At 41.5% G+C, this 22,812-nt stretch overlaps 1 protein-coding gene and 1 long non-coding RNA gene across 3 annotated transcripts in view; one reads left to right on the forward strand and one right to left on the reverse strand.

Moving 5' to 3' along the window:
• LOC147026434 (uncharacterized) overlaps positions 1-22,812 on the forward strand; it is a 164,884-nt gene that overhangs the window by 76,399 nt on the left and 65,673 nt on the right. The window lies entirely within an intron of this gene.
• LOC147026435 (uncharacterized) overlaps positions 1-22,812 on the reverse strand; it is a 168,721-nt gene that overhangs the window by 70,617 nt on the left and 75,292 nt on the right. For both annotated transcript variants that reach the window (XR_015058342.1, XR_015058341.1), the window contains exon 4: positions 9,329-9,417. This is a non-coding gene — a long non-coding RNA (uncharacterized LOC147026435). The remainder of the gene's footprint in view (positions 1-9,328; positions 9,418-22,812) is intronic.

Below are 22,812 nucleotides of genomic sequence, written 5' to 3' on the forward strand. Positions count from 1 at the left end.
TACACATAGGTTCAAAGCACGTTACTCATAGGTTAGAAATGAGTTTTGGGTACGCTAAACATTACCTCGACGTGTTTCGACTTATGAGTAACTTTCAAGTAACGTGCCATGACGTGTGTCAACGATCGCATAACGTGCCTCGACGTGTGTCAACGATCGTGTAACGTGCCTACAACACGTTACTCATAGGTTATAAATAAGTTTCGGGTTCGCTAATCATTACCTCGACGTGTTTCGACTTATGAGTAACTTACAAGTAACGTGTGTCAACGATCGCATAACGTGCCTACAACTTATTCCCAGCGTAGCGGAACGTGTGAGTCATATGCCGGCATACGTCGTAAAATTTCAAGCATGCTAAAATTGTAGGACAACCGCAAAGTACAACAATTAAAGCCAGCGTACTATGACGTATGGAAGTGTTTTTCAGCATGCTCTTAACGTATACAAAACTTACCCATAACGTATTCGACGTGTGCCAGCGTTTTCGACAATTTTTTCATAAATCGGCATACGCTGGCTAAATCGTCAAGGTGTGACAGCCCCTTAAGACCTGGAATGCTCTTATTGAGTCTACTGACATGTCAAAAAACAGCAATAAAGCATGGTCACTAATTCACAAGCTACGTGGCAATCCTAAAGCAGTTTCTCAGCACCCAAAAACCACTGCAAATCAAGTGGCCAACCAATTGCTAAACAATGGAAAGAGTGGAAAGAGAGAGAAGAAGATCAAGCTAAACCGTAAGAAATACGGTGAAGACCCTGGTTTCACAAGACCACTTAATATGGGAGAGCTGGAAGCAGGAATCTCTACCCTCAAACCGGGAAAGGCAACAGGGCTAGATAAAATTGCAACTGAGCAGATTAAGCACTTTGGTCATGAGGCAAAGTCTTATTACAGGCTGCCTTAGACCAACACCTACGGACTGTCTGTATATCCTGGCAGGCCCCACCAGAGATACGACGAAGTGCAGCAAGTAAGAAAGAGCGTCAATAACAGGCTACAGATGAAAGACATCCTCTCTTTGGCCATATGCCAGCCCAAGGCCGTCTGAAGTCTAGAAAGAGCTTCCTCAGGTATGTCACCCCCCTTGAAACATCAAGCACAAGCAGGGGAAGAGTTAGTCTGGGAGACAACTGCCATTTTTTCCCTTAACCTTGCATTGTTGTATTAAGTTTTTTTACTGTTGATTTTGGTAGCCAAGGGTCTCTATTTTCAGAAACTGCTTGATGACATGTTGTCACCCTTGAGCAATTTGAGAAATTCAAGATGGCATCCAAGATGGCCGCCATTACCTATAAATGACCATAACCCCCTAACTATTCACCCTCGGAAGGTGATTTTTGTCTCTATAGTCTATACCTAGGTTTTAGGGGTCAAGCTATCCATTAGAACTAAGTATTATGTTAATAACATATTGTAATAGACAGGCACCAATACTTCACTGTTGTCTTTTCAGGTGCTGCCCGTATGACGAGTAAAAAAATGAATGAAGAACAGTGCTTTTTCGTGTCCAAATTTGGATGTGAGAATAAGACCGAACCGTTGAAAGACACTGGCCCTGTCAGAATTCAAAACTTTATCAAGCATAGCAAAATCTATGGGGACAGGTATCATGAACTTCTTGGAGAGAAAGTTAGTGAAAATCCTGAACGCACAGTTAAATGTCACAGAAACTGTGCTTCAACATACACTTCAAGCGTCCAGGTTGAAAGGCACAAAAGGAAGAATCCAGAAAGTGCTTTGTCTTACATTCCACCAAAGACCAGGAGACGTTCATCACTACCAGGATTTATCTTCAAAGAACATTGTTTGTTTTGTGGTGAAACTTGTGTGTTTGAAAAAGATCCGAAAAACCCAAAACGTTGGCGACCAGCATAATCATGTCGGGAAATAGGTGGCGCAGGTGGCAAGAAGTCACTCAAGCAAACTATTCTTGAAGCCTGCAAACGGCGTCAAGATGAGTTATCAGGTAAAGGGTAGATAGCGCTTTAAGTGACATTCACGCAGCTGATGCAAGGTATCATGTGGATTGCCGAAATAGCTTCTTGTCAGAAAAAAAATGTGGCTTCAGCTGCAACCAAGTCTTATAGCCAAGTTAACATTGATCGTGCCTTTGAATCACTTGTTGTAATGATCAATGACTCGTCCGGCTTCCCAAATTCAGTTGAGTTGCATGAAGCATACAAAGAATTCGGGGGTGATAGGCTGACACGTCGTTTAATTGTCCCAAACCTCTGCGAATGCTTCGGAGATGAGTTGGTGGTTTTAAAGTCTCCAGGGTTAGCAGACATTGTTAGGTTGCGATCTATAGCTGCAAAATGTATGCGATTGGTTCAAGATGAGGACGATGACATTGATGTAACAATCAACAAACTGTGCAAAGTCATCAGGCATGAGGTCAAACTAATAACATTAGATAAAGATTGTTATGATACGAGGGTTAACCGACAGGAATGTTGAGAGACCATGAGTGGTACTTTGATGAAACTTTTAGGGAAGCTGTCTCCTTACCTAGATAGGGCACTACCTGCACTTCCCATTGGTTCAATGGTAACTGGGGTGATGAAAAACCAGCACACTAGTTTGCAAATTAGTCTTGGCATCAAGATGAGGAGATCAAAAAAACTTATCAATGTGTTTCAAGAGTATGGTGTTAAATGTACCTACGATGAAGTACGGCGTTTTAAACATTCAGCTGCCAAAGCCACAACCATGGAACCGTCACTACCAGGCCTATTAACTTCAACTTCAAGCTGAGTTCAGGTTATTGTAGACAATTTTGATACTGACATATCGTCTCCAAACTGAGTTGGACTCAACGGAATATGGTTGGGTAAAGGATGACCAAAACAAGTCCCTTCAACCAGTCACCCTCCCTGATGAAGTCGAACTAGCCCCAGAGATGGTACTACGTCTAATAAAATGTGGATGCCACAGTACTACTCCATGCAGTTCACGTGCTTGTAGTTGCAACTCTGCAAACATGAAATGCATAATATTTTGCGCCTGCTATAATCAGGGTTGCTGTAACCCGACATCATAGTTGAATTCATGTCTTTGCAATGCACATGGGCAACACAATGTACAACAGTGTAAATTATTTGGTGAAGTGGAAGCCATCCTCAAATATGAATTGTATAATATGCTTTTGGTAGTCTGTGTGAGAATTCAGATTTAAAATTAAAGAACATTTGTTATAATATAACACCTGTGGTCATTTACCTTTTCATATTTTCCCCAAGATTGAATAGTATAGAAGATATGCCAGTGCTTGTAAACTGGCAGCCATCATGGATTTCTAGATGACATCATCAGTATATGAACTTAGATCTGATACAGATAGATGTGTCTCCAAAATACCCAGCGATAGACACCTTCACGACTAATTTGGAGTAAATAGTTAAGGAGATATGCCAGTTTTAGTGTTACGGCAGCCATCTTGGCAGTCATCTTGGAAATTACCATTATGTAATACGATATTAACATAATACTTAGTTCCAATGGATAGCTCGACCCCTAAAACCTAGGTATAGAGAAAAAAAAATCACCTTCCTAGGGTGAATAGTTAGGGAGTTATGGTCATTTTTAGGTAATGGTGGCCATCTTGGATGCCATCTTGAATTTCTCAAATTGCTCAAGGGTAACAACATGTCATCAAGCAGTTTCTGAAAATAGAGACCCTTGGCTACCAAAATCAACAGTAAAAAAAACTTAATACAACAATGCAGGGTTAACCCTCTCTGCTCCCGGACTATTCAATGGGAAGAAAGACTGAGCAACCTTCCATAAACAACACCAATGGAGCTAAATGTGAGAGAGGCACTCCCCCCTGGAGCAGATTCAAGCTATGCAATGTGGAAATGCCTGAACAGACCAAGATCTGGCGTTGAACGAACAAAAGTCACTCTCTCCAAATGGGGATACTTAAATGACAGGGACACTGTGTGTGACTGCGGCACTGAACCACAAACCATGCAGCATCTCCTGACATGCCCCCTGCTGGAACAGCCCTGCACAGCATCGGAATTGGCAGAGTTTAATTATAAGGGTCAGCAATGTGCTCAGCTTTGGCTGAACCGCATCTCGTCATGTGTACTGCAACTGCTGTTTTTGTGGACACGATAAGTAAGTAAATTTACCAAACCAATGACAGGACACGGTACTATGACGTCACAATTGACGTCCCAAGTTTTTTTTTTTTAAGTTTTGAAATTGAATTTTTTTTTTCCTTTTGCACATACGGCCACGCACGTACGGGCACGCACGTACGGGCACGCACATACGGGCACACACTAGTACTTTATAAAGTCTAAAATGCCATTCTTCAGCGCCTGACCTTGAAAAGCCTTCAAGGTTACATTTTTGCCATCTGATCTCAACAAGGCTTGACGAACAAAACACTAAGTCAGTACAAACCAGAAACTAACCAATGAGCTCACTGGACGTTTTTGGTTGGACTTTCAAGAGGAACTGTACAGCATTGCTTTTATAAATGTGTTCATGAAATAAAAGAGGAAGGCAAAACATGAACTGAAGCAGTCTTTTACCAGTCAAGAAGCCTGGTGTTGGCTTAGTGGTTAGGGTGGCGGCTTGGGATCCTAGGGTCCTGAGTTCAAGCCCCGTCGGCCACTGAATTAATACACCAGGGGCTTGACTCAGCATGTCATCCTTCCGAGGTCGGCGAAATGAGTACCAGTTCCAGTGTGTGTACTGGTAGAGGGGCACTGCATCAGCGACACAGTCGTGCTTCAAGAAATGATAGCTACCCTGGCAGCTAAACTGCCATACAACCACCACCAGTCAAGAGAGATATGAAATCACCAGAAAATTTACCAAACGATCGATCGATCACAAGGAAAGTTACACAAGGAAAGCAATTTTTAATGTTTCTTAATCGAATGTGAGAAATGGAAGGATTAATGATCAATGGATTAGTTTCAAATTTTTGGAAACTTCACAAAAGCCGAAGCAACATAGACAATCTCAATTCAATAATATAACGTGACGTGCATATGAGAAGGTAGAAAAATGCCGCAGGGTATAAAAATGTTGCAATTAGTTTTTGTAAATATTTATGAAGGTTGAAAATTTCCATTTTGTTCAGGAAAGAGGCACCCATGGGATTCTTGCTTGTGCCTTTGTGCTGGCATGTGTGCTTGCTTCTGCACTCATAAAAAAATCTCCATCGCACACCTTTAGCTGCTGCTTGTAATGTATATTGGGTACCCATTACTTGTGCAATCGGTAGTTCAGTCCAACAAAAAGTAAATTGCATTTTGCATCGACAAATATCAGAAAATAAGCTATACACCAAAGAATGTCATTGCCATTTATCTCAATGCCATTTTGTACCTTCCTTGCATAGCGATTAAGAAACTCCAGGACAAAGAAGCAGAACTTGCTTGATGCATTCAATCGCTAATATGCAACAAAATGCACCCTAAACCTTATCAAAAACATTACCATCTTATAACTGGCAAAGAATTTCAATGAGAATTTAAATCACAATAAGTATTTTACATTGTGTTGATATTTGGAATATGGATGCATTGCTTTCACCACTCCATTATAAAAAGCTTTTAATAAAGCGAATTCCAAAACAGTGTTATTGCATGAGTGTTTCATATGAGAAATACTTCAAAGCTCATTCGCATTTTTCCACAATGATGACGGCACAATAAGAAAACAATTTATGATTATAAGGTCACATTAATGCAAAAGAAATGAAAAGATGCTCATTTCATTCTCGAAAGATTATCAAAATTGAATTGGCGAAAGCCTTCGGTTTATACAAACAAATGATGAGTTCACCACTGGGGTTCCGAACATGCAGGAATGAACCTCAAAGTAGAGCTTCACAAGTATAAGATGAAAACAGACTCGTTGAACTCAAAGCCAAGGCTCATGGAAATTAAGCTCTGTGTTTGCTGATGTCACATTTAAAGCATGAGAATGTGTTATCAAGAACAGAAACGAAAATAATGCACAAGGCAAATAAATTTAAAAAACAAAGTTGAACCAATGTTGAAGAGTGCCTAATCTTCTCTTGTAAATATGCAAGAATTTAACTGTAGCCTTGAAACCAAGTCATAATGGAGAATTAGGATGAAACCTTGAATAATTAGCATGAAAAGTAGAGTAAAAATTAAAGTATGAATGCAAGTTTCAATAATAGTATAAGGATCACAACAGGGGTATGCCTCATAAAATTTCATTAGTTGTCGTTTCATTTTGAATCCGACTAGGGCGGCCATTTTTGCGAACATAACGAAGCACCTCTCTGAATCGCTTGCTCCACTTGCCAAGCGGCTTGAATAGTGGTTGATATGGAAAGACTGGCTGCTTGCCAACGGTTGATATGGAAAGACTGGCTGCTTGCCAACAGAACACCCAAGGGAACACACCCCAGGAGAACACACCCCAGAACACTCCCCAGGAGAACACATTTCAACGGAACACACCCCACCATGACCAATCAGCTTGTAAAGCACTCAACAAGTGACTCGGTTGATTTCACTGAAGAACAAATTTCAAAAATTTTTTTTACTGGAGATGTGTAAAGTGATTAAGACTAATTTGGGTACGCTGATTTCAAAAATCATAACCGTTTTGCTGTATCACGTCAGGATTTTCAGGAACAGAAATATTCCCATTGCCTAGAAGTCAGGATTTCAATGAAATTTACATATGTCTTTAACATGTCTATTTCGTACAATTGTTGTTAACTTGTGTTATATTTCTTTCTTTCAGATAAAGATGAGTAGGCGTTCCTGTACCAATCATCCTGACAACTTCTGTTATGTCTGTGGTCGGTATACCAAAAAAGATCAACAGCGAAGTATATCTACAGCAGTGAAAATGAAGGCCGCCTACTTTCACTACTTCGGGTGTAAGGTGGGGGACCAAGAACAGAGCTGGGCACCACACATCTGCTGCACAAGCTGTCACACAACCTTGACTCAGTGGTTGGTGGGCAAGCGCGCGAGCATGCCATTTGCGGTGCCCATGATATGGCGTGAGCCGCAGAATCATCATGATGATTGTTATTTCTGCTGCACAAGCATCGCCGGCTTCAACAAGAAGAATAAAGGTCACATCAAGTACGCTGACTGCGTCTCTGCTCGTAAACCTGTGCCTCATGATGACGAGAACCCCGTTCCAACACCCCCAGCTGATCAGAACATAGCTGTAAGCAGTGGTGAAGAGGATGGTGATGATGAACCTTTTGAACCCGACACTCAAGAATCACACCTTCTGAACCAGGGAGACTTAAATGATCTTGTATGTAAGAGATCTCTCGCTGTCAAAGGCGAAGGCAGAGCTGCTTGGATCAAGGCTGCAGCAGTGGAATCTACTTGAACCTAACACCAAGATATCCTTGTTCAGAGCACGTCACAGAGACATGGCTGAGTTCTTTGAGATGGAAGACACGATGACATTCTGCAGTGACATCAACGGTCTGTTGAAAGAACTTGGGTGTGATCACGATCCTGCAGACTGGCACCTCTTCATCGACTCGGGGAAGAACAGCTTGAAGGCTGTTTTGCTGCACAATGGCAACAAGAAACCATCAGTCCCACTGGCTCACGTGTTCGGCATGACAGAGACCTATGAGACTATGCGGCAGCTGCTTGATTCCATCAAGTACAATGACTTCAACTGGCACATCTGCGGAGACTTGAAAGTGGTGGCGCTGTTGTTAGGGCTGCAGTCAGGCTCCACGAAATACATGTGCTTCCTTTGTCTCTGGGATAGCAGAGACGACAAGAATCACTGGACGAAGAAAGATTGGGAAGAGCGAAAAGAGCATGTACCTGGTCGACACAACGTGAAGCATGTCGCACTTGTCGACCCAGCCAAGGTTTTCCTTCCACCACTCCACATAAAGCTCGGCTTGATGAAAAGTTTTGTACGGGCAATGGATCTGAATGGGCGTGGGTTTTTATACCTCAAGGAAAAGTTTGGCAACACCTTGTCGGAGGCCAAGATCAAGGCTGGTGTCTTTGTTGGACCGCAAATCCGACAGATTATGAAGGACGAAACTTTTCCGACAACACTAAACCCCAAAGAGCTGGCAGCGTGGAGGAGCTTCAAAGCTGTGACGGACAACTTCTTGGGGAACGAGCGCGCGGACAACTATGAAGAAATAGTGCAGCAGCTGCTGGAGTCCTTCAGGAAACTTGGCTCCAGGATGTCCCTGAAAATCCATTTCCTACACCAGCACCTAAACTTCTTCCCTGACAACATGGGAGCAGTCTCGGACGAGCATGGCGAGCGATTCCACCAAGAGATTTCACTCATGGAGACGCGTTACCAAGGGCGGCACAACCCGAACATGATGGGCGATTTCTGCTGGTTCCTGCATCGTGAAACTGACACAGAGCAGCACAAACGCAAAGCCAAATGCCTAAAGCATTTTTAATTACATTCTAGTGGAGTTTTTCTGTAATTTCTATAATTTTGAAGCATTCATGATGAAATAAATGAATAAATGAATTTTTGTAAATTTCATTGAAATCCTGACTTCTAGGCAATGGGAATATTTCTGTTACTGAAAATCCTGACGTGATACAGCAAAAGGGTTATGATTTTTGAAATCAGCGTACCCAAATTAGTCTAAATCACTTTACACATCTCCAGTAAAAAATTTTTGTTGTTCAGTGTTTTCAGCAATCAAGCAAGCACCCCAAAGAGACGGAGCACTTACCACTGCTTAACAAAATGGCGGCTGCCAATGCAAGTGATGCTATTGTGTGATTCAAGCAAATGCTGTCCTGGCTGTCGTCTTCAGTTCTCTATATTTTAGTTTACATACTCGAGGCTCATGGAAAAGCCAGCACACTGAACGGATCAGGATGTAACAGACAAACATCGTGGAAATACCCCTGGGTGCTCACCTGGTCACGGCTGGATAAGATCACCAGGGAACCAGTGGAAGGCCCAGATGACCCACAAAATATGTAACAGAGAAGAAAGTAAATACCGAAATGGATTTTTTTTCATGCCATGAACAAACTTTGGTACATCACGGGTGATAAAGATTGCGGTCAAGTTTCATCGAAATTGTGTGTGTGGTATCAGAGAAGAAAGCAAATAGATTTTTTGTGGGTGGGCGCAACCCTCACGTAGAAGCCCGAAGAACCTAATTTTTTTTTAATGTTGTGAACAAACTTTTGTAAAAAAAATGGGTGATGAAGGTTGAAGTCAAGTTTCATCGGAATTGTGCATGTCGTTTCTGAGAAGAAAGCAAATATCTCTTTGGGGGGAGTGGGGGGTCATTCAAACCCCCCTTAGACTCCTCCAGAGATCTAATTTTTAGCTCACCTGGAACGTAGTTCCGGGGAGCTTATGGGATGGTGCGTCGTCTGTACATCAGTCCACCCATCCGTCCACAAATACTTTCAACTTCTTCTCTGAAAATACACATACGATTTCGATGAAACGTTACCATAACATTCATCACCTTTCCTCATAGCATATGTACCAAAGTTTGTTCATGGCATTAAAAAAATATATAATAATAACTCGAACTACCACATTATAACTGCTGGCAGTGATGACTGGGTACCAAGACTTCTGGCTTCGATACAACACTGCTTTGATACAACACATGACTGATGAGCGACGGACCGAGTAACACGAAGTGTTCAATCCACTTATTACGTATGCAGTTATCCCTTTTCCTGGGGACATCGTTGGTATGAATTGAAATGGCGTTTAAATTACCTGAACATGAAGTAATAAATGTACAGGAAATGTCACCGTGGGTTTACCACAGGGTAAACCGGAACTATGCTGAGTAATACGAAGCCCCCGCATACATCTCTCTACTATGTGAGATTGATGAGATATGGACCCAGTAGAATGCCACATTCAATCTATTTATTATGTAAGCAGTTAGTCCCTTTTCCTGAATTCATAGTCGGTATCAATTGCATTGGTGTTTAAATAACCTGAATACAAAGTAATAAATGTGGACACCATTGATGCAGAGGGTGAAGGGCAATTCCCGAGTCTATTGTAGCCCCACATGTTTCTCTACGATGCGGGATTCACAAGTTATACACTGAGGAACAGGCCACGTTCCATCCATTTATTATGTACACGGTTGACCATTTTTCCTGAGGCCATCATCAATATCAATTGAATTGCTACTCCTGTTCCCTCAAATGCATGCCGGTGCAGCCAAGTGAGTCTTATGCAAAAAAATTCTTTCGAAAAGTTCTCAAATTCAAATAATTAAATAATTCTGGCTGTCAGACCTTGTGGCCGTTTGGGCTGAAATTTAAAAAGTAACATTCCCCATGTCTCCTACATCCTGTGAAGTTTCACATTGATTGATGTAGCGGTTCTAAAGTAAACATCTATATATTAATACCGAAGGACCAATTTTGTGCTCCTCGCGGTCGCGTCACGTTTTTCTCGGTACTGTGACCTGGACTGAAAGAAATTTCGTACCTGTAAGAGTGCAAAACACATGGTGGCAATAGTCAACCTTCAACTCTGAAGCATTAGAATAAATATAAATATATCAATATCATCACACGGAAACGGTGTAGTTCCTCAAGTCGTCCACTGGAGGGCACATTTTTCAACTTTGAACAGTAAAGTGTTATTAGAATAAATATAAATATATCAATATCATCACAGGAAAACGGTGTAGGTCCTGGAATCGTCCACCGAAGGGCATATTTTTCAACTTTGAAGAGTAAAGCGTTATTAGAATAAATATAAATATATCAATATCATGACAGAGAAACGGTGTAGGTCCTGGAATCGTCCACCGAAGGGCAGATTTTTCAACTTTGAACAGTAAAGTGTTAGGAGAATCTATATATGAATACTGAAGGACCAATTTTGTGCTCCTCCTAGCGGTCGCGTCACGTTTTTCTCGGTACTGTGACCTGAGAAGTTTTGACACGGTGTACGTCAAAGTAGACACGTGCACAAATCAGGGGACTTCTTCACAAGGAGTAGTGTACACCAAAAATGTCGTGTACAAGGACGTTTTGTAGGTCTCATTAAGTAAGGCCATGGAGTACATCGACTGGGATCCGGCTCTTACAAGACCCGCCACTGGTTGTCATATTGGGCTCGTGGAACGGAATCCGTCTGTGACGGGGTTTCAGCTAGTTATTTAATATTTTACTTCAATCCAATATGGCTGCCAAACCATGTGACCTACATCAAAAGGAGGTGGGAACTTTTTGTTCGTCATGGATAGGTGGTCATATCTGGAAAGTTTTGTCATGATCTGCTCAGTCGTTTCAGAGAAGAAGACTATTTAATTTTTCAATTTTCAATCCAATATGACTGAAAAACCACGTGACCTATGACATCATAACCTTATATTCTGCCTCTAATTTAGTAGGGAATCACGCTTGTTAAGTTTTTTGTGAATCGGATAAAGTGAGTTTTCTACGCATGATGGCCACCAAACCACGTAGACTTGTGATATCGTAATTTTTACCGAATATTCAACAGTATTGTTTAATGATAGGTGCAAAGTTTCATGACGATTGTATAAGTGGTTCCAGAGAAAACATTATTTAATATTTTTCTTCAATCAATTATGCCTGCCAAACCATGTGACCTCACAATTATTCATGAACAAAATTATCCCCTGTCCTTAGAGAATATGTGTCTGAAGTTTACCCTTGATCTGATCAGCCTTTCGGGAGATGTTTCAAGGTTTTAGGGTAAATTCAATATGGCCACCAACTATGTGACCTATCAATTATAAATTAACAAACTTGTACAAGCATGTCTGGCTGAACATGTGTGCAAAGTTTCACCTCAATCTGTTCAGTCATTTCGGAGAAGTATATTTTTATTTTTATTTAATTTTCAATCCAATATGGCTGACAAACCACATGATCTATGACATCATAAATTTATATTCTGCTTCTAATGTGGTAGGGGATCATGCTTGTGGAGTTTGGTGTTAATCTGATAAGGTATGTTTTTATATCCAAGATGGCTGCCAAACCATATGACTTGTGCCATCATAATTTTTACCATACATGCATCATGGCATTAGATGACACTTGCAAAGTTTCGCTTCAATAGGATAAATGGTTCCAGATAAAACATTATTTAATATTCTTCTTAAATCCAATATGGCTGCTAAACTATGTGACATCAATTATATTATTCATTGAGAAACTTATATCCCCCATTCTTGGAGAATATGTTTTTGAAGTTTCCCTTTGATCTCACCAGCCATTCTGGAGAAGATGGTTGAAGGTTTTATGGTAAATTAAATATGACCACCAAACCATGTGACCTATCAATTATAAATTAACAAACTTGTAAAAGGATGTCATGTGGAATGTGTGTGTAAAGTTTTTCCTCAATCTGTCTCGCTCTTCAAGAAAGAAGATAAAAAAAAAAAAATTCAAAACAATATGGCGGCCGAACCACGTGACCCATGATGTCAAAAAAAAAAAAAAATATATATATATATATATATATATATATATATATATATATATATATATATATATATATATATATATATTGCAGTGAGTTGTTGCATAGATGACGCTCAAGGAATTTCAAAATTTGTAGCGTTCTCCCTGTCGAATGTTCACCAGGATACCACTTCACCGATCACATCACGAAAAATCACACGTGTTCCCCACGGGGAGTTCTCGACACGTGCCGAGTTTCAATTTTTACCCCATTGGGCGGTTTCAGAGATACAGAGGTCCAAAGTTTTTCGGTTTTTCAAAGATGGCGCCAGTCCCACGTGATCTATGACATGATAATTATCAATCGAGTAAGCTGCCTAAAAAGATAATACTATGGTGAAAATTTTGTGTCGATCAGACTTATGGTTGCCGAGAAAATGAATTTTAAAGTGAAAAAACCCACAAATTGCAGGCGGAAGAAAAATTATAACAGAGCAAAAACAATGCCTTGTCGGATTGGTACTCTTATAAAATAAAATAAGAATCGGGGTCGAAATGGGTCTACAGGGGGGGGAGGGGGGTTGTCCCCCAGAAGAGGTATTTGCTTTTTTCTCCAAAACGACATACACAATTTCTCTGAAAATTGACCACAACCTTCATCAACCGTGATGTACCAAATGTTGTTCAGACCATTAAAAAAAAACGATCAGGGCATAAGGATGTGTATGTGTATGAGGAGGTGGGGGAGAGTTGCCCCACCCAGCCCCCTCCCCCTCCCCAAAAAGAGGTTTTTGCTGTGTTCTCAGAAACTACACATACAATTCCGAGGAAACTTGACCACCGTGATGTACGAAAGTTTGTTCACGACATTAAAAAATATATTGGGGTCGAAGGGAGTCAACGTGGGGGTTTCCCCCAAACTATCGATTTGCTTTCTTCTCTGAAACGACAAACACAATTTTGATGAAACTTGACCACAACCTTTATCACCCGTGATGTACCAAAGTTTGCTCATGGTGTGAAAAAAAAAATCCAAATGTTTCTACTTTCTTCTCCATTACATGTTTTGTGGGTCATCCATGTCTACCAGTGGTTCCCTGGTTATCTTATCCAGCCACTACCAGGTGAGCACACAGGGGTACTGCCCCATGTTTAATTTTTTTTATGATGTGAACAAACTTTGACTGGTGTTGGCTTAATGGTTCGGGTGGCGGGCTTGGGATGCTTCGGTCCCGAATTCAAATTCCGCTCAGCCGTTGAATGAATACCAGGTGGGGATGACTCAACCTGTCATCCTTCTGTGGTCGGCAAAATGAGTTCCAGCTTGCTGGGGTGATTGAGCCATTCGAGTATCCTGCGTTGGAGTGGTGACCCATCCAGGATTGTTCCCAATCGCCCAGAAGACTGCTTTGGTAGCACCGACGCTCTGTGCAGAGTATGGTCCCAATGGATGGATCAGCAAGGAATCCAACATCACAGTTGACATGAAATCCTTCCTTTTCTCCAACAACCTCATCTCTGATCACCAATTTGGTTTCAGACCAGGTCACTCCACCCTGGACATGCTGCTTCTACTCACACAACAATGGATGGAGGCCCTCGATGTCAGACATGAAATCAGGGCCATCTCTCTGGATGTATCTCATGCTTTTGATGCAATCTGAAATCCTGCCATACTCTCCAAATTCTCTGCTTAAGGCATCCAAGGCCAACTCCTCACATTGCTTATTGACTTCCAATACTCTCAACAGAATCCTTTCACAATCTCTCCCTATCAATGGTGGAGTGCTCCAAGGCAGTGTTCTAGGAACAGTCCGATTCATGATATTCACAAATGATCTTTCTGACTCTCTGGAAAATCCCCTTTATATATTTCCTAATGACTCAAACCTCTGATGTGACATCAGTCATCCTTCATAAAGGTAGGCTCAAGCCTCTTCCTTCTCTTCAGACCTTGACAAAAATCACAAGCTGGTCAAACACTTGGAGTATGTCTTTCAATCCTGATAAATAAATCTCGTACTCTCACTATCTTTCCCCCCAAAAGGAACATCTGGTAACCCCCTCACCCCCAATCAATTTCTTAGCAATCCTCTTGAGAAAGGTCAGTCATTCCAACTACTGTGTCTCACTATCAGCCATGATCTCTCTTGGGCAAACCACATTTCAAAGTTGGCCTCCTCATCCAGACGCCAACCAGGTATCCTTCATCATGCAAAGTCCTTCTTTGGCATGCCTGATCTTATATCCACCTACAAGGCCTTCATCTGCATCTTTATGGAGTACTGCTTTCACCTCTGGGCTGGCTGCCCTGCCTCACATCTTGCACAGCTTGATGCCATGGAAACCAAGGCTTTCAAAATTATTAAATTCTTCCATGATGAAGATTATTCTGTGGGCCTATCACTTCGCCATTGCAAATAGGTTGGTGGTTTTTCTGTCTTACACCACCTCCTTTCTGATCTTGCACCCTCTGCTCTTTCCATGCTTTGTCTCCCCCCCCCCCCAACCCAGGTTAGGGCCCTGTCACACCTTGACGTCTTAGCCAGCGTATGACAACGTATCAAAATGTATGTAAAACGCTGGCCTACGCTAAACTATTGATGTTTTTTTCAGTTTTGGGCGTATTCAGAACGAGTTGGACGTATGCATAACATAGTAGTAACGCACACAGAATGTTTCGATAACTTATAGATAACTTATACCAATGAATGCTTAGCGTGTTGTCGGCATTCACAACCTATGCCCAACGATAGTCTAACTTATGCATAGCGGGGTGATTCAAATCCTTATACCGTGATGTACCAAAGTTTGCTCATGGTGTGAAAAAAAAAATTCAGAGTTCAGAGTGCCAAGACGGCACCGTATCGCCGACGATCACGTGGCGTAGCCTATTAATAGGCTTCCGCTCAACGATTTAAATCATAACCGCACTAGAAATCGAAGTGTCAACATCGCCGTCATGCCGAAGAAAAAAGAAAAAAAGAAAAAAAAAACCATGGAGTCTGGAACACTGACGTGTTCCCCCAGTGAACCCCATTTTTATATACCAATTCCCCTAAACACTGCCAATACGCCATTATATGGTAGCTGTAAGTTAGAAACATGTTCAGTAAGTTCTGTGGTCGTCCGGAAGACGTCAAATACATCTACATACGTCAATATGTGTTGGAGATACGTTACACATAGGTTCAAAGCACGTTACTCATAGGTTAGAAATAAGTTTCGGGTATGCTAAACATTACCTCGACGTGTTTCGACTTATGAGTAACTTACAAGTAACGTGTGTTGACGATCGCATAACGTGCCTACAACTTATGGCCAGCGTATGCGGAACGTCTGAGTTATATGCTGGCATACGTCGAAAAATTTTGAGCATGCTTAAAATTTGTCGACGAGCTCGGCGTACTACGACATATGCCAGCGTGCTCTTAACGTATACAAAACTTACCCATAACGTATTCGACGTGTGCCAGCGTTTTAGACAAATTTTTCATACGTCGGCATACGCTGGCTAAATTGTCAAGGTGTGACAGGGCCTTGACTTCAGGGCACACATGGTCCACCATCAACCCCCCTTCTGTTGAAACTCCATAGATCCCAGATCAATTCTCACCTCCACTCATTTGTTCCTCTTTTTTTCCCCACCTGTTGAACCAACTTCCACATTCTCTTCAATCTCATTCTTCCCTCCAGGTCTTCAAGACAGCTGTTCACCACCATCTCTGATTGTCCAGAATCGAAAGCCATGATCTTTTCTACCCTCATTAGCTTTTCTTCCCCTACCCCAATCCTTCAGGTCAGGTCAGGTATGGGAGCATGCAGCACAATCCTTCCTGGACAGACAGAGGCCCCTGGAGTACCAATCCTTCCTCCAACCAAATTTCCAGTTTTCTCTCCTTGGAATTTTCTTTTGTATCCAACTTGTCCACCCAATACATCCTCTCCTGCCCCTCATCCCTCTCCACACCCATTGTTTGTACAAGTCTGCCTCTATCTTGGCCTTCAACTTTGGTGTTGGTGTTTCCCCCCTCTCTCTGATGTTCCTTTTGCATGCATCTCAACTGTTCCTTTTGCATCTTATGATGTCTTTATCCATTGAATATATTAGCTATATGATGAGCCTCGACGATGTATACAAAAAAATGCACTTCAAGTTGTATGGTCATTGCTGGTATAAAAGCCTGTTAAAAATGAGGGTTGGAGTTATTGTATTCAAAATATTCAAGGAGAATGGAAGACATGATGTTGCGACGCAAGAAAAGTGTTATTTTAAAACACTACATGTATAAATGTGATCATATTTTCTTTATCTTCTGGGATGTTTCATTTTGACGGTACAGTCTCGTGAGCGTGCAAAAGTCTGAAGCCTCGGCCTAGCGTCAGTTGTGCTTGTATATTCTTTATTTTGTAGACATCATACAGATGCAAATTAACACTCGGTTTACTCTGTGTGCGTTACACATCACGTGCAGCGATTTTCACCTCCCTGCACCTTGTATTTATTGTTATTTAAAACATGCTTCTGCACACCACCCTTGAGGCTCGGTTTGCAAGGTTTGATTGATGATAACGTCTCAACTAAGTAAAGAAAAAAATACTATTCTACATTGTGGAACTATATAATTCGACAAATTCTGCTGTTGTCGTTTTCAGACAGCTTAGATCCAAACTTGCTGATCATCAAACTTTTTTGCGATGCTCTTTGAATGTTTGCCAGTCCAATAATCATGGAACGAAAGACAAATAAATTATAAGTAACTTAAAGTGAAACTTTTTATGGGACTGTATATGAATGTCAAATTTTCCACCAGCTTTCATTGTGAACAATGTATATATATATATATATATATATATATATATATATATATATATATATATATATATATATATATATATATAATTTTTTTTTTATATACTGACATTTTGTTACATCAGGGAGATACAAAGGCTCAACAGTTTAAGCTTGAATATAAATAAATATATTATAAAGTTATCTGCATTCAATCAGAATAAAGAAATGTCTGACATATGTACTTTGTTTTCCATAATAAAAAAGCAAAAATACTAAGTGGGACTGCAAGTTCGAGGACATTTACCATCTGCCTTCGAATAAATTACGGTTTTGCCCTCAATAGCCTTCTTTACTTTTGGCCATTTTGTGTTATCAGTGAACCATATGATATACGACATTAATCACACATCTTCTTTCGTTTTCTCTCCCCTTCTCCGATACTCCCATACCCTCCATTCTACATAGTCTCCTCTCCCTTTGTGGTCCTTTTCTCATTGTTATTTATCCCCAATATCTCCCATCCCTAACTTTTGTGTGCTGTACGCAGATGGCCCTTACATGGCCTTTCAAAGAATCCAAGTGCTGTTGTTGATAGCGAGTGCAGAAATGTTCCCGGGTAAGGACATCATGCTATACCCCTTACTTTGCTGGCAGAGGGGGCACAGCCGCAGGGTGAAAACAACATTCAGGAACAGCCAGCCAGAGTCATAATTATTAACGATCTATGAGACATCGTGCCTTGCGGAGGCAGCCTTTGCAAATGCCACCTGCTGGGAATGTGCTGTGGAGCGACAGATGAGGACTAATATGCAGCTGGCTGCTATAGTCATTAGTCTCTGTCTCAAACTGTCTCAGGGGTTTCCTTCTTACCTTCTGCTCCTCGCCACAGACCGCTGACTGCCGCAAGCACCAGACTATCACCCAACTGTGAGCCATACACATGGTATCAGCTTCTGCTTATCTATATTGTTAATTCTGCACCTGAAATGCACCCATGTGTCCATTTTTTCACTTAAGTAGTGAAGTAAATGAAATCAGTTTCGAGTCTGTTTTAACTCAAGTGGTACAGGAAGAAACTTGGCTGGCAGGATAGCCTTGAGGTATGCACACTCACATCTGAGTTGTCTAGCTTGGATTTGAATCTTAGCCTCGCAATAAACCAGTGCTTCACAGGCAGGGAAACTCATCAATGTGTGTGCCATCCCTCAGATGAACGTTAAATTGGGCGTTCCATCTGCCAGCATTAGTTGGTGGACGTTGAAGATTCCAGAGTTCTTCACAAAGATTAAGTGAGCTATCGCCGGCACCTTGGCAAAATTCCAAATTTCTTCTCTCACCGACAGGGGACATTGCATCAGCAGTACAGCTGCACTCCCAGCAAATGATGCTACCCCATAGCCATGTGCTGCATTCAAAAGAAGGATAGGAACTCACATTATTGAAATCAGTAATGGAGAGACTCAAAAATATAAACTTGTGTATTTGGTGGTGAAGCATACTTTGAAGTTTCAGAACAAATCACTTTCAACCACCCTCAAAATACTGGTCAGCTATTGAAGGATATTGCCACTTCAAAATAATATAACTTATGTTATTGATTCTTCAAGGGCAGTTCCAAGATACAGAGAGAATTTTGAAAGTTGTATGCAGTTATATTATATAAACAAAGGCAAAGCAACGAATGCTTCAGAAAGAATTTGAAAGAATTGTCGACTTCCTTTCAAAGCACATTTTGGTCAAAAGCATCTTTTAAGGCCCAAGATGTCACTGTCCCAGGGTCACTGAAAAGAATAATCAGCGAAAAATAAATGTCAGAACTGATATCGGAAGAGTGGAAGTGTGTGGATGGTGGGTGACACACAAAGGACTACAATGCGGTTGGGAGGGTTTGTCATTCAGAACGTGGTTCAGAGTGACAAACCCAACGTATATCAACTTTATTACTCCTACAAAGCTGGGATTCCTGTCACACTCCATTCATTTCAAGTGGGACACCTTCCTGATAAATTCTTACGAGAGAGGATCAAGGCATACGTTTTTTTTTTTTTTTTGTTCCAGAAATAATAACCTTGTCAAAACACATTTAAGTTTGGTTACACAGAGTCACTTGACCCAAGAGGAAATGGACATTAGCATTAGTTACGATTGAGAAAACCAAAGTGAACATTGGAAGATGAAAGTGTGCATTGTATGTTCACTAATAGCAATTAAGCATGCTGTGCCATGCCGAAAGACCAAAAGTGGGGATTCAATGGCCTCAGGGATTCGTCACGGTTCTGACTCGGTCCTTGCGGAGAATGTCATCGAGTTTACTTTGCAACTTTATCACGTTATGTTAATTTCAGAGGTTGAATAGACTATCCAGTTGCAGATCTGTGAGAGATACAAGACAGTACTTGTGCAAGGTGAAATTTCAAGAGTACCCATAAAATTGCGTAAATATGTACATTCGCATTTTGAATAGACATTGACAAAATTCATCAACAAATGGCAAAATGTTCAAATCCTCGCCTCCTTCAATAAAATTATTACTGAGAATACAATCAAAACGTGATTTCTCCACGTTACCTCTGAATGAGTTGAGATGTGCATCTACAGTTTTTTCCCTTTGACACAAATCTGATGTGATGGCAAAATGTGGTCCTCGCAAGAACCAAAAAGCATCCATATTGATTTTGTCTCACTTGGAATGTAGTTTTGGGGAGCTTATATATGGGACGTCATGTCATTGAGATGCCCTCTTAGTTTGGGAATTTTAGCAAATTGTATTGACCATCTGTGAAAAAATTGCTTACCAAAAAATTTCTTCACTAACGTATTCATCTAGGTGTCTACTAACACCTATCAATTAGTGCAAACCCAAATCCTTGTGGAAAATTCTGGGGAGCCAATCAAAGTTCGGGTGCTCAGAGGGCCTGCGCGAAAAAAAAAATCGGAAAAATTAACTTTTGCCAATATTGACTTGTGGGATGTCTAACAAGGGGTTTTTTTGGGTGCTGAATTGATTCCAACCATTATTTTTGAGGAAAAATGAATCCCTGGCCGTAAAATATTGATATGATACATTTTTAGATATATCAGACTGTGTTTTGTGGTAATTTGGCTCAATTGATTCAGATTGTTCAAATTGTGCTGAAACCAGCATACAACATTTTTGAAACCACTGCTGTATTGTTGGTTATACTTGCTCATGCTCAGTAGAATTCTCTGCGTTAGCTGACGTTAGCTTAGAGCTTTTAGCTATAAAATTATTGTGTACCGGATTCAATAGAAGTTGAATATATTCAATGTAGAGTGGACCTATTAATGTTAAAACACATCACTGGTATGTGTGTTCTGTCTGTTTTGTGTCAAAATTTCATGTCCTGCCTGTTTACAAAAAAATGTCTTATTTACGTCCGGCACATGGACCAACATCACGATAGAAACCACACTCATGCGTGAGGCAAAATCCTCTGGTGGTCTAAACAGAGGCCGCTTTCAGAATGAGTCTTCTCATAAGTCTTGGGTTCAGACTCTCAACCACTTCTCGTTCATTCACCAAGAGCTAGAAAGAAGCATGGTCAAATGTGGGGTACCTGTCCACACCGAAGTTAAAAGAGCCCAAATGAAGAGAGATAACGATGCTGTCAACACCATAGTTGGGTGGTTGGAGGAAGTCAACCCTTTCGATGCCACATGGGACAAGAAGACTCTGGTGTCCTTCTCAACTGGGTTCAGCAGCACTCCCGAAGACCAAGTCAATGCTGATCAAGCAGAAGAAGTTGGCAGAGCCATACAGACTAAGATGGATGGGAAAACTGTTGTGGATGCAATGGTAACCAAACACAAGGTCAAATCACTTGCAAGCCTCAGATCTGGACCCAAAGTCAATGGCGAGAAGCTGGTCATTGACTCACTGAAGCTATTCAACCACCTCATTGTCATCAGTGAGCGTGAAGTCAAGACCAAAGAAGCTCTTCACTTTGAGTTGACGCCAAAACCGATGTCTCTGACAAAAATCAAAAGTTGCGAAAGCCAGACAAGGCTGCCCTAGCAAGGTCCCTGAAGGCATGTGTGGCACCTGTCGAACAACCCCCCTGCACAAGCCTTGTGGTTGATGGTGGGTGGCTCCTGCAAAATGTCAAGTGGGAAGCTAACCTTACTTGGAAGGATGTTGCCGAGAGCTACTTCCGGTTTGTGAAGTCCATGGGGAGCCATCGCCTCTGGATAACGGTGGTCTTTGACGGATATGGCAGCTCCACCAAGGACCATGACCACTTGAGACGAACAAAGAATGCATGCTGTGACATTCAGATTCGTCTGGATCTCAAAATCATCATTGCAAGAGAAAAGTTCCTCGATAACAAGAACAACAAAGCCCAGCTCGTTCTGCTCCTTGCTGAGACATTTAGTAGGAATGGAATCAGTGTACAGCAATGCTCTGATGATGCCGACACCTACATCGTCCGCGCAGCTCAAGGTGAGGCAAGAGAGTCCCCTGTCGAGGTGAGGGCTGAGGACACAGACGTCCTGGCTATGCTGATTCATCATGTTGCAGACCATGCGATCTTCCTCACGACAGCGGAAGAAACATATTACGATGTCGGAAAGATCCAGGAGGCCCTCCCAGAGATATACCAAAGGTATCTCATCTTTTTGCACAGCTTCTCTGGCTGCGATACAGTGTCTGCAATTTTTGGGTTTAGCAAACCAACTTTGCTAAGCAAGCTCTGCAAGACTGATGAAGTAGAGAGGGCAATGGACATGTTTATGGACGTCCGAGCTGAGAAAGGTGATATCATTAAAGCAGGCTGTGATCTTTTCATGCTCATGTTCCATGGGAAATCCTCCAAAGACTTGGAAGACTTGAGATTCGACATCTTCAGCAAGCGAGCTGCTACTGGGAGCATAAAACCTGAGAAACTCCCCCCGACAACAGGAGCTGCAGCACAGCACTCTCTCCGAGCTTACCCCAGACTAGAGACTGGCTGAGGCTGCAAAGTCCATCGTTGGATGCCTGGGACTATGGATGGCAACTCACTGAGCAAGGATATGCACCAGTCCCTTCTACAGACCCCATTGCACCAGACTACCTCCTGACGTTTGCCAGCTGCAACTGTGCGGGGGACTGCAGCTCACTCAGGTGCTGCTGTAAAAAGCAAGGAGTCAAGTGTATTTCTGCTTGTGGCATCTGTCATGGTAACTCTTGCCTGAACATAAACCAGCTGGATGACAAGAGGAGTGAGGAAGATACTGGGGAGTTTGATGAATAAGGTTGTAAAAGCTGACGAAGCAACATTTCCATTGAGCACAGTTCTGTTAAAAATGTCAATAAAATACATTTTATATGATCAAGGAGTGTTTTTTTCTCAAAAATAATGGTTGGAATCAATTCAGCACCCACAAAACCCCTAGTTAGACATCCCACAAGTCAATATTGGCAAAAGTTAATTTTCCAATTTTTTTCGCGCAGACCCTCTGAGCACCCGAACTTTGATTGGCTCCCCAGAATTTTCCACAAGGATTTGGGTTTGTACTAATTGAGAGGTGTTAGTAGACATCTCGATGAATACGTTAGTGATGAAAATTTTTGGTAAGCAATTTTTTCACAGATGGTC

Source organism: Eptatretus burgeri, chromosome 5 (genome assembly GCF_056783735.1).
Source record: "Eptatretus burgeri isolate ZD-2024b chromosome 5, Ebu_testis_v1, whole genome shotgun sequence".
NCBI classification, from domain to species: Eukaryota; Metazoa; Chordata; class Myxini; order Myxiniformes; family Myxinidae; genus Eptatretus; species Eptatretus burgeri.